Here is a 19,609-nt window from a genome sequence, read left to right as displayed (position 1 = left end):
CAGGGAATATCCAGCACAGGAAGGAAGTATAATGCTGTAACTATTTAACACCCCCCGCAGAGTTCAATTCTCCAGGCTGAATGCCATGTCTAAAAATGTCATATTTAAGGAACCTGTTAGCGTCAAAGAGCATATACCCAAGGATTGAGTCCTTGTGGAATTATTACACAGAGCTGGGCAAAAGTAAGAGAGTTTTGGTATGAGAGCTGTTTAACTATTAACCTCAAGTTGCAAAATGTATGGAGAGAGGCACAGTGGCTATTAACTATCCACAACAGCATTTGAATTATATACATGGAGGTACACAACCTGACCCACTGTTCTAGTACTGCTCAGCGTTGTACTGACTACATTAGCCAGATTATATTGGGAAGGGAATTCTAAATTCTGTCTGTTCTAATTCATCATGTGCCATAAGAGGCATTGCTCATTCAGAAGATCCTAAATGAGGAAAAAAAAAAAATATCAAGCTTAGTAGTAGGATTAGGCCTAATGTTAGGTTCCAGTGAGTGAAACTTCTTGGTTCCTGAAAATGAGAAAGAATGAAGAAGATGGTACATGCTGCCTTAGGCTGAGAATCTTGCTGAACTGCACAGAACCAGGAAGAAAGTTCAGCACAAAACTGTCACTGCAACAGAAGACATTCTTTCACAAAAAGTACAGCCAGTAGATCAGCATCTGTCAAAAACTGCATGTGCATAGCAACAGAGCAATGTCTTGTCCTGTGTGTTAAGTGCTCATACAGTGGATTATGTGGGTATGTGTGGCATGGAGGAGGGCTTTGTTCATCCTACTAGGGTGACATGTCAATCACTTAATCCTTGTGTAATATAGGTTCAGAGTGTGGAAAAAAGTAGGAATGGAAAAAGGAAGCTTCTTCCACTAACTTCCAGCAGGGTAACTCTGTTTCTCCAGAAAAATTGAGAAAGTAAGGCCTATCTAGATCATGAAGCAGGGAGGATGTAAGAAATGATCATATGTTATAATTCATCTGTTGTGGGCAACCGACTCTTGTCATGATACAGAAATACGGGCAGCTACACACCCGAGGCAGAGTTGTGTGTGATGTGTTTTGAGCAATGAGCATCTCCTGCTGGTTAGATGAGCCTTGTTGTATCAGCCTTGACCCCAAGCACAGAGCACAGTCCCAGGTCATTTCATTTACTGACACAGTAAATTTTTTTTCTTCTGGATGAACCATGGAATTGTATTCTTCCTGTTTACAGGGCAAGGTTTGTCCCCTAGTGGCAAACTTTAGATACATAAATAATGGCAACTGAATTAACATAATTACTATAGGTATAAGTACTGGTCTCATGCTGTAAGAGTTTCTTCCATAAGACAAAAGATAGCTGAAAAATCAGATAAATAGAATTTCATTAAAACAGTGGCCACTGATTACAGAACACTCAGTCACTAGATTCTCCCTGGCATGTGTATTCCATATTTCCTCAATGGAAATAGTCCATTAATTGTGACAAAGAATATTGCAGACAAATTCTAATCTAACACACGTTATAAAAAAAAGAAAAACATTAACAGCGCTGGTGACACAACTGCATACCATACTTCTATTCATGTAAAGATTTGTATATTTATACTTTTCTTCATATACATACTCATGTGCTGTAGCAAAAATTTAAGTCAATCAGGCCAATTAACAGAGAAAGAAATATCAAACAACCCCCTGGCTCCAAAAACAAATTTAAAAAAGCCCCAAAATAAACAAAAATAAAACTGTAAAAGCTTGCTGCTAAGAAAGCTTGCTAAGATAAGAAAAGTGTGATTTTAAAGACATTTGACTCAGATAAGAAGAAAAACAAAGCAAACCATGGAAGGAAAAAAGTAGAATAAACCTGAAATACTTTAGTTATGTTAATTTCTCTTGCTTGTGGCTTCAAGGGTCTGTAACAATCTAGCAGTTAATACCTTAAAAAAACTATAAAATTTGCAGGGAGAAGCAAAATTATCCATAGATGCTGGAAAAAGAAAATTTCAACAATCAGATGCTTTTATTGCCTTATTTCCCACATTTCATTTCTATCACCAGCTTTCAGGCAATAGGGTAAGCTGACCGAGGGCAAACACAACATTTTTTAAATACTACTTCTTAGCATTTTCTTCACCTGATTTCTTCACATACAATTTTTCTGTTAAAAACCTGAGCACATTCATACTTGTGTGTCATAAAATAAACTAACTGCAAACAGCACTCCCTGTCCCTGAAACCACATTCCACTTTACTTTCTGCTGCCTGCCTGGAGAATTCTTATGATACACAGAAGAGAGTACACCTGGTTTACTACACTGACAGGTCGTTGCTGTCTCATTTCCTTCCTTCCCTGTAGCAAACAGGACACTTCAGCTCCCTGTTGGTACCTAAATGCCCCATGGAGTTACACTAATGTTCAGTAAATTGCCATGAATAAATAGTCTAAATTACATCTATCATAACAATTCTTAAGATGCATGTGTCACATTACAGAGCCAACAAAAGCAATTGCTGCTCGGGAAGCAGAATTCAGAGCAATTCATATAATAAACCTAAGCCTAGATATGTTAAAATTTTCAGTAACTGCTGCTTTCAAGAAGAACTGCAAAACAGGTAGTTGGATAAACTGCACATTTATAAAAACGGCCAGTGAACTGAACCTTGGACTGACTGAAAGTACACAGAAAATTTTATTTTAATAGTGATTACCTCTTCCACATTTTTTGTGGAAAAAGTTCTCCACTAATTCTTTGTCACAGACTGGGTCATTGTTTCCCTTAATTGTTAATCTAAAGTCACCATTTTCATGGTGGAAAGATATCATCTGCTGAGAAAACTACTCAAACTACTTCTCTCATCAAATAGATTTTTAAAAACTCACCAATAAACAACAAACCAAACTAACCATCCAACCAACCTACCTACCTAAAAAAACTAAAAAGCCAAACAAACAGAAGAAAAAGAGATAACTTAGGAGCATACTCACAATCTTTTCAGCAAGGACAGATATGTACATTTTTTGCACATAGCCTTTATATTCTCCCTGCATACCCTGAGTTGCTTTCCTTTGATGTTTTCTTTAATTTCTTTTCATGCTATGAGAGTAGTATGGCCAATTGTTGTAGATTGTTATGGCCAATTGTTATAGACACAAGTATGTGCCTACACATAACAAATTCTCAGATGTTCCTGATGGATCTTGTCTACAGATATCACCATCACAATCTGAAAAATTTGTGCAATTGACTAAAAGAATTAATCTTTTCATTAATATTGTAACTGAGCTGATCTATTTGAGATACATTATGTATTTTCCAGTGTCCAATTTTGTGGTATATTTTTCATTCTGGAAAGCCAGCACTTCTACTTTCCCAACTGGATTTCAAAAGTTCTCACTAGCAAATAATAAGCATTTCTGATTATTTAGGCTAAAATTTATAAATCAAGAGAACCACCTAAGTTACCAAAACATGTGAAAAAAAAATGGTGAGTCTATTGAAGATATACTTTCCTTTACAATCCAGAAAAGGGAAACAAACTTTCTTTAATTCTCATGCCCTTTAAAATGCATTAGGGAATTTACAGTCTTCCCTCTGAACAACACAAATCCAGATCTTAGAAATAAGTTGGTCTTTGAATTTTACTTCATTTTGAAGTTCAGTCATGTACTACACATATATTCAAACCTAAGTATTCCACACTCCTTCATGTTAAGGAAACAGGATTGCTATTTACACTCCTTATCACCATCTGTATTTCAATATATGTAAAGCTATCAAATGAGGACTAAAGGTTTCTGAGAACTTCAGTATGTAGAAAGATATCAAATACAGTAATAGCTATAATTAACTACAGAAAAAAAGCAGATGATAATTTTATCAGGTATATGTAATAGTTGCTACTATAAAAGAAAGGTCAATACAAAATGTAGGTTATAAATCTACAAGGTAGTACCCTGAATGAAATGCTAGCAAAACATCTTGGAAATTAAAATTTATGATAAAAAATATGTCTTGGAAAAATTTAAATATATATTGCTTTCCATGTAATTTTTAAAGCAAAGCGGAATCTTCAAAAAATATGAAAAATGCATTTTGATGATTCTTTTTTTTTCATCATTAGTTTTCAAATATCAGCAGTACATAATTTTCTGATATCTTATCAACAAATTGTACCTTTCCTTTTTTATCTTCATGGGAAATGTTCATACAATGATACCTGTATGAGCAAAAATTGTGTGATTATAGCATTCCCTCACCAAGAAAATCGTTCCAAGTTATAAAAGAATAGTTTGCATATTTGGCAACTAGTTTTTCTGCATCCTCACCAGCAGATATTTGCAGTAAGCCCTAGATACTCCTTTATTCTTATAAAATAATATGCATCAATATTCAGAAAAGAATAGACTAGCATAGAATTAAACCCCAGTATATTAATAGCCAATTAAGACACTTCTTCTGGTAAAACAGTTTAAGGAAAAGAATAAATCTTAACAGTTAATGGAATTCCCTTTGCATGTTAAAAAAATTGTAAATTTATGTTTATTTGCTTAGAGGGGTTGCTATTAGAGGGCCTTGCAAGTACTAAACTATCAACAATCACAGCAAATTTACATAGATTTATAGATGGGTCCATAGGGATTACATGGCACAGAGATAATGCTTTGCTAAAGAAATTCTCCAAGTTACATACCACTGAAAATTACTATATACTATGTACACTATATTGTGTTGTGTCCAGCTCCTCTCTGGGTATCTTTTCAAGCTCTCATCTGTAGCAGTAGTCTCAGGCCTTCATTCAACCTTCATTCAATAAACTACGATTAGTCAGCACATCTAACTAAAGCTTAGCATCCTGCTGCTTCTGCCTTTTCCATCTTACTCTTTTTTTTTTAGCTCAGCTCCTGAACTGTCACTAAACTGACTTCATTCCTTTAATGTGATTTCCATGTTGACTGGAGTAACTACCACTGCATGCTTAAGAGTCTTCAATAATTTGAAGTATTTTTCTCACTGTCAGGCTTTTATGAATAGATATACCTTACAATATGATACCTGAATATAGACAGAAACATGGAGTGCTCTAGGGATGTCTTTCTTTGATGAACTTCTGCTGCAGTTTTGTTTGAATGCAGTAAACTAATAATACACATTTTTTTTCTGAGAATGAGGGCAGTGTTCTATAATACTACTTGTGTCTTGCACTACTAAAAAGAAGAGAATCATACCCACGTTCTAGTTACATTTAAGGAACAGGAAATGGTGACTACTTCTTGGCAAAAAAAGTCACAGAATGGGTAAGGATGGAAGGCGCTTCAGTGGGTCATCTTGTCCAACATCCCTGCTCAAGAAAAGTCATCCTAAGGTATATTGCAAGTGTTTTTTCAAAGGAAGGGTCTTAGAAACTCTTGCTGCACTGAGTAATAGGATGATTTTCATGGGAAGATTTACAGATACTCAGTGACTCTTTCCTTTAGTAAAGGTTCTGTATCTGCATGATATCTTTCATACTTCTTTATATGTCTGGCTGCAAGGCCATACTGTATTATGCTTTTACTTTATGTCTGACTGACTCTGTAAACCAAGTATGTTCTATACTCAACTCTTGTGTTCTATTTTTTGGGTCAAAATCAGTGAGATTCCTATGAGGATATTGTGATAATCATGATACGGTAATCAGGTCAAAATTGCAAACCTTGTAATTTTTATTGCTGTAGATAACTTTCTATATCATTCTTTTTCAGCTATAAGCTATTTTTCAGCTTTAAGATTTTCTTGAAGTCTTTCTAAAAACAAAACTTTAACAATTTAGAGAATGAAAATACCTAGCAGTTTTGTGGGATGAAAAGATAAAACAGAAACCAGTAGCAAATAACTCCTCCCTCACATCCTCAATCAGTAATTTTGTCAGTGTTGTCTCACAGGCTAATATGTAAATCAAACATGGCATGACCTTCCTTGAACTCACAGATACATTTATACTTTGTGAAGTTGACTTTTTTACCTACTCATGATTTGGTGGAATTCTGTCACTCATAAATTATACATTTAATATTTCTTGGAAGGTGGCCAGTAGCCTGATCCTACTCATCACATGCAGAAAATAATTATTAAATATAACATGCAGGAAGAAAAAGATCAGGTGATAGGTTTTCCCACAATTTTTTCTGAATTTGCTTAGTATCTTAATACAGTGTTAAAGGATTTATAAAAATTAGCACCTGCAAAACCCCTCATGTATTTTTTCATTAGAAAACCCAGCATTTGGTAGTTAGCAAACTAACTTCTAAGTCAAGTTCCCTAATTTTTGAAATTTCAGTTGTCACACAAGTGAGGAAAAAGAAACAATATTCAAATATGAACTTTGGAAATAATCCAGACTGCTGTCACATACTTGTTAAAGTTTTTCACTTCCTTGATTTGTCATATACTTATGCCAAAACATTATGTCCAAAGGTTCACAATCTATTGTCAACTCCTACTTCAACACCTATACTGTCTCCCAAGATCTCAGATTGGTGAGATCTCAAGATTGGTGTTCTACCAATCTTGTTTAAAACCACTGATTATTTGGCAATCTTACCCTTTTTTCTTCTCTTCTATGTGGTTAGAAAACAATGGGAGGTAACCTGGTATTTGAGAAGTTACATTAGAAATTTTTTTTTAGAAAGAATCAAGAAGTGTACAAATTGGATTAGCCTTTATGGTCATCTTACAGAGGGATAGTAAATTAACATGCAGTTTTCACATACCTACATACACAATGACTGAGTTGGCAAAATTACATCTAAATCCTTCATTTCTTTCCCTTCTGTCTGTTTGGCTAGCCTCATTCCCCTTGGTGACAGTGAGATTTTCTCCCTTGAAGCAAAGATTTTACTAGGCCTGAGTAGAAAAATTTAAAATGAAACATATGCTCAGAATGTGAAAATTTGAAAAAATATTATGAAAACCAGGAGAAAAGTGCATTCAGATGTGCACTAAGCAAGACTTTTTCTCAGTTCAGTGAATTTCTTTGGTGTTTCCCCTAACTCATTTAAATGTGAGATGGCCTGGAGCCTCTTGAATTTACTTTTAATTCTATCCACCAAGTCTTTACTATATCAGCTGGGAAACGCTTCATCCTACTACTCATAAAAACTTCAATATGTTTTTATTTTCACACTTCTAAATAAAGAACAGTTAGTCAAATATGCGGCCAGATTCCATTCCCTGTAAAACTGGCTGATAAAGATAAGATTGGATTTGTAACACAGGCAATTAGTGAAAAATCAGGATGAATAATTTCAATGATGTTTTATCATTTTGCCCCTAAATTATGAATAGTCAGAGGACCTGTGACTGTATGCATAGTTCAACTTAGATCACTATCTTATTTTCTGTAATTTATTCTGAGAATAATTTGTTCATACTTATGTATAACATTCTGTAAAATCTCTATCCATGTTCTGGGTGGGGTTTTTTTTGGTTTTGGTTTTTTTTTTCACTTATAATTTTTTGGTAACCAAGGCTGACAAGATTTTGTGAGAGTATTTTTTCCCTCATAAAGATTTCCTGTTACAGGATATGTCTTAGAAACCAGTGTCTTACCTGCTATTATTCCAACATGAAATAAGACTGAAATTAAATAATTGATCGTGGATCTGTAAATGTCATGACTTTAAATGTCTTCATTAAATTTCAAAAGGTACAGTTAGGTCACACACAAAGATTGTCCCATAACCAGGGGCAGCCAATGTCACCAAAAAGTTTAGACCCTGTAGCATGGCAGGCTTCAGGGTGACAGCATTGTTCAGAAGCAGGACAGGGAGAAAAGGGCCTGAAACCCAGACCAGGAAATACTGAAGTTTCCTGGCAGGTAACCAGATATGGGCATGGCCTCTTCCTAAATTTCATCAAGATTTTACTCCATCTAGACAAAACTTTTTTTTTTTTTTAAATGAAACCTGTAGGTTTTGGCAAGAAACACTGTAGAAAGACAGCTAATCTGAAGAGAAAATACTGCATCAGATTTAGGTATGAACAGTGTATCCAATTCTGTATTGTCCTTGGGGCTAGTGTCTACACACCATAATGGTCCAAACTTACTCAGTGTAATGTGTTCGTACCTACAATGTTTTTTTAAATGGCCAAACAGTTTGAAGAGATCATGACACTGCTGCAGTAGAAAAACAGATTAGATAAAGGTGTATATTGACTACCATTCCCAACGGTGAATTTGGAATATTGCTAAAATTTCCCTCTTAGGAGATTTCTAACAATATTGAGAATTTCAGAACCATGGAGCACATATTATGTGTAATAATATGTGCAGTAGGGTTGATGAGAGTGTCTTAAAAGGTAATAAATATATTTTAATTAAAATTGTGCTACAAACAAACTGCATCATTGATGTGTTTGTTATCTTACAACAAGAGAGCTTTCAAAAGATAAAAATTTAAAATTTAAGTTTTTTTGAATATCCAGGTGACATCCATATTTGTCTTCCACTTTGTAATAAGGGTCAAAAGCCAAGAAAAAATTCAAAGAAAGATTATATACACCTTCTTATGAGAAGTCTTTCCTAGTATGACTATTTTAATGTATAAAAGTAGAATCCATTTCTTGCCAGACATCAAAAAAATAAGTTAATCCTAACTCACAGACAGTATACATTTTTATTTCAACTTAATGTTGAAACAAGCTAGGGATTTATATTCTACATTTAAATGCCTTTTCTCCTGTATTGTCATTGCCTGCACTATCACAGCCTGTTTGCAGCTCTCAAATTTGCAGGGCAATGTACTCTGTCAATTGAACTTTCTGAGCTTATCAGGAAAGAAAACAAACACAAGACAGAAGGGCTCAATCCCCTTCATAAAGGTTAGTCTAACATACATTCACTTAATTAATGAGGTTTCTATCTCACAATTTCTTTGTATCCTGACTCCAACTCACAGTTTGTAATCTTCCACTTTGTAATAATGGGTAAGCCTATGAGCAAAACTGTAGCCTAGCTGAGGGTGAGAGTGCCTGTCCTACTTCCTCATCAGGGCACAGGCATCCCATGTGTGACACAGGGAACCACAAAAGTCTCTTCACTCTTACTGGATCCAGCTCAAAACCTTATTTTTTGTAAGCTGACACATGTCTTCCAGCTTGGAAGGTACGTCTACACCATTACCATAACTTAGTGGATTCTGAAGTAACTGCACAACAATGAGCATACAGGAATGGTGGCTGCAGGAGACAGAAGACTGCAGGTGACAGTGGCTGCATAATGACCTTCAGTCCTTCCTAGCCATTGTGTCCTGTAAGTGTTGCTGTCTCATGGATCTGATAGTGCTGCTCCCAGCATACATCAAGCTTTAGCATGGGCTGTGTTCAGCCAGAACATGAGCAAGAGCTGAATAAAGTCACATGCACCAGTTCCTTATCACTGACCAAGCAATTGCATAAGTTTGACAGCATAAGGAACAGGCTGTTGATATAGTAAATCAAAACCAAACCCCTTTCCCCATAAATTCAAATTCTTAATCATAGAGTACACTGCAGAAATTCAGTATACTGCAACAGTAATAATTTTCTCCTTTACTATTAATTGTAGTACCACAATATTTATTTTAGTGTTTTCTTAAACACAAATTATTTTTATTACAGTATTTTATAAATTTAGACCATTTAAAGCACCATATGATCCTTTGTTACAACTTTTTGGTTTTTGCCACAACTACATTATACACTATTTGCGTATTGATTAAATTTTCTAAAAGCAACAATATGTCTTAGATGTCTACAAATGCACTTTGCTTAATACATTCATTCTTACAAATGAAAAACTGTAGTTCATAAGCATGTCAAATGCATAGGGGTCAAAAAGCCACCCCAATCCCCTGCCTTCATATTGGTAACACCTGCAACTTGCTTGGAAAATCCTCTAGCATTGGGGACTTCTTTTGACAGAAATCATTACAAGTAGCAAAATTGAGAGATGTAAATGCATAAATGTTGCCATTCTTTGAAGTCAGAAAATGCTAGAGCGTCCGAGAAAACATTTTACTCATATTCTTCGGGCTTAGGTGAAATAGTGTCATGGGATGAAACCTGCCTGAAGGCATTGTTCAGATAAAACAAGGCCTGGACTTTATCTGTCCCCATCCAATAAGTCAGCTAACCCTGGTATTCACTGCAAAAGGAAAGCATCAGAGGTAAGTGTTATGGGGGAACACTCCCTGAAAGCACACATCTAGCAGGCTATGCCTGTTGAATTTTGTGTGGGAGAAATAAAAAAAGCAATCCCACACATGAACCACTAACACACACATTACATTCTTGTGACATACTCAGAATGGGAAACAGAGGTTGATAACACCTCAGGGAACAACCAACAATTTGCTTTAACTATGTGCAAAGTCCAAGAGATTAGCATGGAGCTTTACAATCAGCAAGGTCACTGGTGGCTTATGCCAACAGCTGAGTTAGAAAGCAATAAATGGTGGAGAGCAGTCACCCCTCAGGGCAGCAATATTGACATCTATCCAACAGCCATGCAAAGGCTTTGCAAGTCTGGAGTTCCTACACAGAGAAACCATACAGTGTCAAGGTCCCAAATGTGTTCACTGATTGAATGTTCTGCTCGCCCAACTCTGTGGTGCTGGTTTTAAAAGAACTTAGAGGAGTGGGGACCTTGGTTTCTGTCACTGTCTTTAAAACTATTGCCTCTCTGTGTGTGATAGAACACTTATCTCTGTCTACCTTCTGCACCACTCATGCTTGGAAAATAGCCTCTACATTTTATGTCAGAGAGGGCAGCATGATTTTGTCCTTGCAGCTTCCCTGTTCTTAAATCCCAGTGAAAATCTGGACAAAGCATGTTACCTGAACAGAAACTTAGAAGGACTCAAAGCAGTACACACCTGCATGTCTCCATTTCATCTACAACCAATACATCCATGAAGTGATCCTGTGCTTGAAAAGCTGGAAGAGAGCTGCTAAACCCCATATTAAAGGAGGCACAGTGTGGCTGAATTCTTGATCCTGAATTTTCTATTAGGCACCTATCTGTTTAGGTGTCAGAATATGCTGCTTTAGGCGTGAGGACTGTCCCCAAACCCACCCACATTATTTCACAATAACTTACTGGTTTTGAGAACTGACTGGCATGTCAGTTCTATCTGGACAGATCAGCTCTTCCTAAGAAAATATCTTATAAACTGGGCTAAATCAGACAATTTTAGCCACTGGGTAGTTACATCTACAAGATTCACAAGTCCAGATGGCAAATAAATGAGGGCACATCCCTCTGCTGTAAGGAGCTTACCTTATATGAAGAAATCCTGAGAGCATGTGATCTTTGTTTTAGCAATGATAGTGGAACATGGACAAAAGTTGTCATATGTATCACTGCACAAATGTGGCTGAGAGCTAGCATATTTTTTCCCCCACTTTCTGTTGTCATCTTATTGCAAAAGCTCCGTACCTTCTTGGTGATTTCTCATTAGCAGCTCCTCACAGCACTGACTCCTTCTTCTCCACAGCACAACCAACAAACACCAACTCCCCTCTCAACCAACTAACCCACTCTTTTAAAGCACTCATCCTCATTGGACACAGCTGTGGCCTGTTAAGGGCAGGCCTCTTCCTAATCTTTGTAATTAGTATAGCTGCATCTCCTCAGGAGTGAGATTAACTTCTGCATTGTCTTTATTTTCTTACATTCTATCACCTCACAACTTTCCCTACCCAATATTTATTCCCACAATACAGAATGGAATTAATGCTTCATTTCTAGTGAGTCCAAACAGGTCACATGGCAATTGTGACTACTTCTTTTACACATTTTTTTTCTCAGAGTCTAAGGACTCAATAGTTCCTGGCATATTCTATTCTCAATGAGTGAACCTGTGTTGTAACTAACTGTGAGCTTTTTGCTTTGCAATATTTCTTGGATCACTTCTATTATTAATTGCTAAAGGATGTTTTTCTTTGCAGAATATTTATGGAATTATATGGTATTAGCTGTTGCTTTTATCACTGCAGCAAAAATACACAAGAATGGTGTAAAGTATGAAAAAAATCTATTCAAGGTTATATGAACAATATATTACTGTATCTGGTGAACTCAAGTATCAGTTTACCTAAAAACTGGAACTGTTTTCCTGGAGATATTAATAAATATCCCTTTTTTCCTGGGATCTGATATCACGATGTCAGCAGTGAGAAAATTATCCAGGACTGACTCCATTTTGGAGATATGAATGACTAGCTACAGAAAGGCACTTTCAGTTGCATGCTAATACCACTAAGCCAGTGTGACATTTTATTAATAATCTAAAATCATACTTCAGTCATAGTTCTGTTAAGTGCAAATTATTTGTAAATAGTATCTGCATTAATTGTGTTTGAAAAAGAATAGTGTGTCTGTACTAATTTGCTGAAGGAATTAAATAATTTTATTCTTGAAAAGGACACCTAGATTTAATTATTGTCAACACAACTGTAACATAATCCTGACAGTATATTAACATATATAAACAAAGTATTCTCTGCTGATAAAGACCATGCTACATAAAATGCAGACAGAATGATAGTTTAAAAATAAAGGTATTAAGCTATCATGTCATGTACTAAGGCTCTAACTAACCATTTACCATGTTAATCACTGCAGAACAAGAATAGTAATGCCTTCAAATTATTAACTCTTGTGAAAATATTTTCAAATTGTCTTCTCTTATTTTTTTCTTCCCATCTAAAAAGGCATTGCTGAGATAAATTTCAAATTATTTAGTTCCATTGAAATAAGTGAACATTGAATGATGCCATACCCAACGGAAAAGTTTGAAGCCCGTGGTTTGTGGTGCATCATCACAGTTTTAGAGAGAACGAAATTGTCTCCAGCAACAGATAGGAATTTTTTATTTCCTTGGTTTGGAATAGAATACAAAAAATATGTATCTACATAAAACTGCATTCTAATAAACACAGAGTTATGCATAAATTCAAGGAATAACTTGGTAAATACCAAGAAACAAAATAAATGTGTGCAAATTACACAAATAGTATTAAGAACTAATAAAAGAATCACATTACCTTTTTAGCCTGTGTTGAATCTTTTCAGCTTATGATAAAAATACACAATGGACACAATTTAGTTGAAATATAATTTAAGTGTCTATACAAATTCTGATATGATCTAAAAGTTTGTAGCTCTGATGCAAAATATTACTACCCACAATCAAGTGTGTAATACCTCATGAAAGACAAAATATATTTTTTGTGAGTAGTGATGACCTAGCAAGGGTTTACCAGCTTTTTGTTTTATATTGATTTAAATCATCAATTAACAAAACCATTTGTAGAGAGATTGTGAAACATTTCCTACATAATTTAACAAATCTCTTACTTAATTTTAAAGAAACTACATGAGAGTGTAAACTCCCTATCAATTTTTTTTTAACAATTGCAAAAACAATCCCATTTCACTATGTGAAGATCCCCATTGTGAGGATTCTCATTTTGATGGAGCTCTGTGTTCCTTTGTGATGCATCTTTATTGCCCACTTCCCAAGAGCTTTCTGTGAAGACCTACAAGAAATTTCTGAGGTTCTCTTAACTTTTAATGTTTCTATACATTGAGGTAAATACACAGAAATTTAGTGTTTGCTATTATTGATATGAGTTATCAAATCTTCTTGCACTTATTGACAGAACTGTACAAGTCATCTTATTTCTACATGCTTACAATGACATAATTGCATCAGATGGAAAAGTTCAAATCCTTCTGATTGCATTTCTTGGACTGTAAGAATGACTACTTGAAAGCCTAAATTAAATGTAAAGTTTTGCTTAATTGATTCTTTCTGAGTTTAAGGGATACTTCTTGGAATGGTTAAATTCTTTCTTCCTTCCCTTCTTCTTTTGGGTCACTAAAAAGGGAGAAAAATCCTTAATTTCTCCTGCATATTTTCTTTTTTTTTAATCTTATTTTCAGAAGAAAACAGATTCCTATTCTCTTATGGGGCTCGTGTGTTAACTGCTGGTTCCCTACATTATCTGGCTTGCACTTCATCTTTAATTTGCCACTTGAATGCTGACTTAAAAGGTGATTTGAGTAGATTTAAGTTCCTACTAAGGATGAATTAATTTCAGAAGCACTCTGTTCTTGTTCCTTCCTTGATCTCCTTTATATTATTTTGCACCGTCCTGTCTGTAGTTCTTTCAAACCACTTCAGGTGACAAAGACACCTAAAAAAATTTCTACTAAGTTAATTTTTCATTTAAAAGTCTTATCAATTATCACATTAAAAAATGCAAATGACCAAAATGTTTATAAACTGTTCAATAATAGGTTGAAATGTTAGTAATCAAGTACAGAAAGTGAAAACAAAACATTTTTTTTTAAACTGGATCTTTTGAAAAGCACTTTCTCATAGATGTAGATAGAAAGGAATGACTACTGCTACAATGAAGGCTGGTTGACTTTGTTGTTGTCTGCAATTATGAGGTAGCTCTTAAGCTATAGTAGATTGAAAGTGCTAAATATGTATTAAAAAAATCTTTTTTTTCTGTAGGAATTGCTTTCCATGTTACACTAATGAAATTGTTTAGACAAAGTGAGATGACAATACAGCACTGGAAAGGACTATGTAGAATCAGTGTTAAATCACTATTGCATTGTTTTGTTTTCATGCTACATAGATCCAGTGACATTTGAAAAATTATGTCACCATAAAACTAGAGTAACAGAGAATTATGTCCACTTATAACTGGTATTCCAGCATATTTAATATCTTTTTTTCCCTAAAATATTTTCTGCAAAAATGTAAGCAGTATCTTTTCTTAGAGAAAAGAGAAGGATTTGTTGCCAATGTATTTCTTCCCAGTCAACTGAACTGATGTCTTAAACATCCATTAGGGGACAGAAGGAATCTGATACGTGATCCATCAGTACATACAAACAAATATACTACATACCCACATTTTTTTAAGCTTACACTGTCCCAAAGTGTTGTTTTGTGGTTGTATATAAAAGTAACAATGATGTACAGAAAAGGCAGACAAGTTTATAGATTTCTGCTGCCTAATTCATGACTTTTTGTAGATCCAGGGCACCACACAGGGTTCCTTCACTGTACAGCTTGGGAGGCAAAGAAGACAAGGAGGTACACTCACTTCAAACAAAAGAAACTGCAGAAACATCAACTCAGCAGGTCAACTGTTTCCTTTTGATACTGAGTTTACCTTCAGAGACACTAGCTGGATTAGTGGATATGACATTACTTATAAAACTGCTAAAATAGCAACCAGGAAAAAAATGTGGGAATTGTTTCCTATTCATCAGTTCGATTTTAGTCATATTTTGTATCAAGGGTATGTAGCTTTTAGATGGTAGCAAGAGCAATATTTTTTCCAAACTGGTACATCTCAGAGCAACAAAATGAGAAAATCTGCTTTCATTTTTGATCATATGATCAGATGGAAAATAATTATGAAACACAGGATGTCTTTCTTTTAATTTAATTCTGGATGAATAGACTATGCAGAGAATAATTAACAACATAACGTTCACTAATTACTGTCCTGCTACTGAAAATTGTCATTGATTCATAAACTGCACTTGCATTGCTCTAAGCTAAGTAAGTAATCTCAGTGGTCAGCTCCTAGTTTTTACCAGATTCTGGCCAAATAATTGAAGACTCCAAAAAGTTTATGTTCCAAATGCTGATTGCCCTAAACAGTATTTATTGTTTAGAAACATAATATGTTTTCATTAAAATGTCAAGCACTTTGGAGGCTGGAAGTAAAAAAGCCAAGTGAGTTAAAATTTTAGAGTTGTGATTTTCCTAGTACTGTAATAGCTTCTCTTTGAGTACTTTCTTACTATTATAAGATGTTATTGTTCTATAAACTTTTAGAATAACTTCTGGTCTCCTGTGAGTAAAAAAAAACCAAAGGAACCTTATTTTGCAAAGACAATCTTATTTGATCATGTATATCTAGCTTTGAAAAGAAGATGGATCACAGAAAAATAATCAACTATTGTTATATGAGCTACTTTGCTTAACTTAGCAAATGGAGGTGAAGTGCCAGTTGTTGAAGACATAAATTTTTATTAACCTTATGATACATTTCACAAAACCTGTCCCTATTGACAGTTCTGTTACAAGTGCAAACTTGAACACTAAAAAGCCAGGTTTAGGGCTCTGTTGTGTTTTGTTGGGATGTTGACTTGCCTTATATCAACTTTTAGAATAGCTCTCCAGGAACTGTTACATAGTTGCACTATTTTATTAAAAAGTCACGACAAAATCACTGCCACAGTGAAGTGTGATCTTTGCTCCCTTCCTCTGCCCTCTTCTCCCCTCCTTAATAGCCTTTCTACTGTCTCTTTTAGAAATTCAAGCCTGAGAACAAGCTGGAACTTAATTTCAGGTAGATACAATTGAAAAGTTGCAAGTCCTGAGAAGCAAAAAGACATATATGGGGTATATGACATAATACACATGCTGGTTGTGTGTGTCCTACAAGAAATAAAGCTAATGTTTTGGTTATTACTGCACTAAATTCTCTGCACGCCTGTTTGTGGGAGTCAGTGCTGAGGACAGCACTCCTGGAATGCCCTGGGAAGTCACCACTAAGTTATAGTTAGAGACCAGCACAATTTCCCACAGTGCTTTGCTTGTTGATGCTAATTTGTTATTGCCAGTCAATTGTTAGCCATTCCCCAATTCCAGAAAATTCTGTACTCTCTGTTCCCCCATTGGCTATCCCTGAGAGATCCCTCCCACTCTGCTTCCCCACTGGTATACCCTGTGTCACCCCACTTCAACTCCTCCCCTGACTCCCTTCCCCATTGGATGATTTGTACCCTGACCCCTCCTACCTTCCCCCCATTATATGTCCTGGCCCCACCGTGCTCTTGGCTCTTCATCTCTGGTTCCCCTTCAGTTGTGGTTGTACTGTTGCCTGCTTCTGTTCCTCTCTTCACCTTCACCCTTCCTGGATCCCTAGCCTTTCCTTCAATAAACCCAGTTGGATTTACTAAGCGAAGAGTCCTCTCGTCATCCTGGTGAGGCATCAATTACAACATTGGGCACGGGCAGAAGGTTGGCTGAGGGAGCTGGCTGCAGCGTCCGGGGAAACCCGTTCAGATTTGCGGACACCCCACCAAGACCAGCTCGGGGCGGCTCGCACTTGTTAAAACAAGCCAGAGGAAAATGTAAGCTTATACTGAAAACTGTGTGATTGCCATTACAGCCAGTGCTGGTTCAATAGATACAATTTGGTTTTGATTGTTAGAGGGTTCTCTGCAGGTTTTTTGTTGTTTATCAATACTGTTTATGGAAAGAACAAGGTCATATATGAATTTCAGGCTTACACAACACCATTTTAGGTTATTAGAATTAAATGTATTGATGAATGAAGATACTTCAAAATATTGCTAACAAATTTTGTTCACACCTTTTGGAGTCCATTCATCTTTCAGGCCCAGTGACCTGCTGGGCCTTGCCGGAGTTGTCCTTCAGTAACAGAAACACATGTGCCATTTAATCTCTCAGCTTTTCAGTCATAAACTCTGTAAAATGTATTTTATAAGGATTTTTATTAAAAAGCTACAAAAATTACAGGTCATTCCTTGGAACAAAGTAGGCTAAATCATGAAGCAGGAAATAAAATATCACGCATTTGTACAGGAATGTAGTGGAAGCAAAGAATGAATCAACACTTGATCAAATCAGTCTGACTACAAATAACAAACAAGATATATTTATTTGTCTTAAGATAGAATACACTTCTATTCATGCAAGCAGAACAAAAGAGGAGCTCCAGTTCTGGTTGCAGGCCTATTCTCAAGTAAATACTCCCACCTGTCAGATTCCCTAAGGACATAATTTATAAATGACAATTTTTTTAGCAATGTAAGGCAATCCTTTATTTTATTATTTCTTTAATATTATTATTTATTTAATAATATTATTTCTTTTTTATAATTTATCAAAGAATTTATAGCAATTACCTCTATCTGTTTATTTGCCATACCTTATTGACATTGAAATTATTTTTTATTCTCTTTATTATAGTTCACTTCAGTTAAAATAACAGTTCAAAACTAATTTTTAAAACTATTCTTTCTCTGCATTGGGGTCACTTGTTTTTCAAATCTGGCCTGAAATCTACACAGCCCAGCTGAAAAATTTCAGTTCAACCCAAAAATTTTAGGATCTTAATTTTAGAAAACATTTTAGATTAAAAATTAAATTACAATTTTCTCTTCAATCTTTAGTTAAATTTCTTTAGATAGAGGAAAATGAAAGGCATAAATTTATAATAGATTATAATCATAATTTACAAAGTTCAAATGGAGGAAGGAAGTGGTTCTGCTCCTATTCATATTTAAATCTTCTCAATATTTAGGGATGTTTTTTCCAACTAAAAGAGAGCTCTGAAATCAAGATCCACAGTCAGGCAGCTCTTCAAGAACATCATGTCAAGGCCAGAGAAACCTGGAATCAAAGCAAAGTTGCCTTTTTATTATCACTTACACAGACCTATCCTACCACATGGAAGACAAGTAGACATACCATCTTTTCACAGCTTAATCAGCGGCCTATGAAACACCTGAAAAATAGAACCCTCAGTCTCCGAGTCTGAGTGGACCCTATGTTTAACCTCCAAATAAGTGTACTTTTGAAGTAGCAGAAATTAGGCTATTCATTATTTCTGAGTTTTCCCAGTTTCGTTGACTAAATCATATACCACATCTGACACAAATTCCAAAGCTTAATTCTTCTTGCCTATAGAGTTTCATTTTAAGCAGATAAATGTTTTGTAAAAATCTGTCAAAATCAAATGCTCTTTGACATGGACTACCTGCAGACTCAAAGTCAGGAATTGTACTCAGGAAACATTAAAACAGCATTGGTATGGTATTATATCTAAATCACATGTAGATAGGAGGGCCAAGACAGATTTTATTAAAACAATCAGCTGCACAGAGAAAGATATATTTTCCTCCATTTCTTCCAAAACAAATAATAGACTTACCCATACGAAAGGAGAAGTCAGATTAGGACAAAGCAGTGCAGAAGGCTCTACTGAAAATGTGAAATCTTTACTGTAAAAAGAAAAATAAACTTTTAAAATAGTTTAGTGTTAAAATACTTTATAAATGTATGTATGCATATATATATATATATATATATCACAGAGTAAAAATGATTCTTGAACATTAGTATTGAGAACATGTATGAGCTATATTATAATTACCAGTTTGGGCAAGTAAGGTCACTAACAAATTACTTTTGGTAGTGGGTAGCAATATACTTCCTTTCTAGACTTTCATATTGTTTTCTTGTCTTTCATCTGTTAAAACAAATGACAAAAAGATAGGGCATCATTTTCATAACACTGTGAAGCACATCAGTACTGATTTCCAGTAAGTATCATATTCTACATTCACACACTTCATGCAAAGATAACTCAGATTCTAAGTCTATGGAAATAAAAGTGCTCTGGCACTGCTGTCTTTAAATTGACTGTCAAATGGGCATTTCTATTCTCTGGAGATCTAATTAGACTTGCAGTGTTTTATGCACCATTTCTAAAGGGATGGTAGCTACACAGCATCTTCAGTCTATGC

The sequence above is a fragment of the Motacilla alba genome, chromosome Z (genome assembly GCF_015832195.1).
Source record: "Motacilla alba alba isolate MOTALB_02 chromosome Z, Motacilla_alba_V1.0_pri, whole genome shotgun sequence".
Taxonomy (NCBI): domain Eukaryota; kingdom Metazoa; phylum Chordata; class Aves; order Passeriformes; family Motacillidae; genus Motacilla; species Motacilla alba.
The sequence above is the reverse complement of the archived record's forward strand: the minus strand, read 5'-3'. Positions refer to the sequence as shown.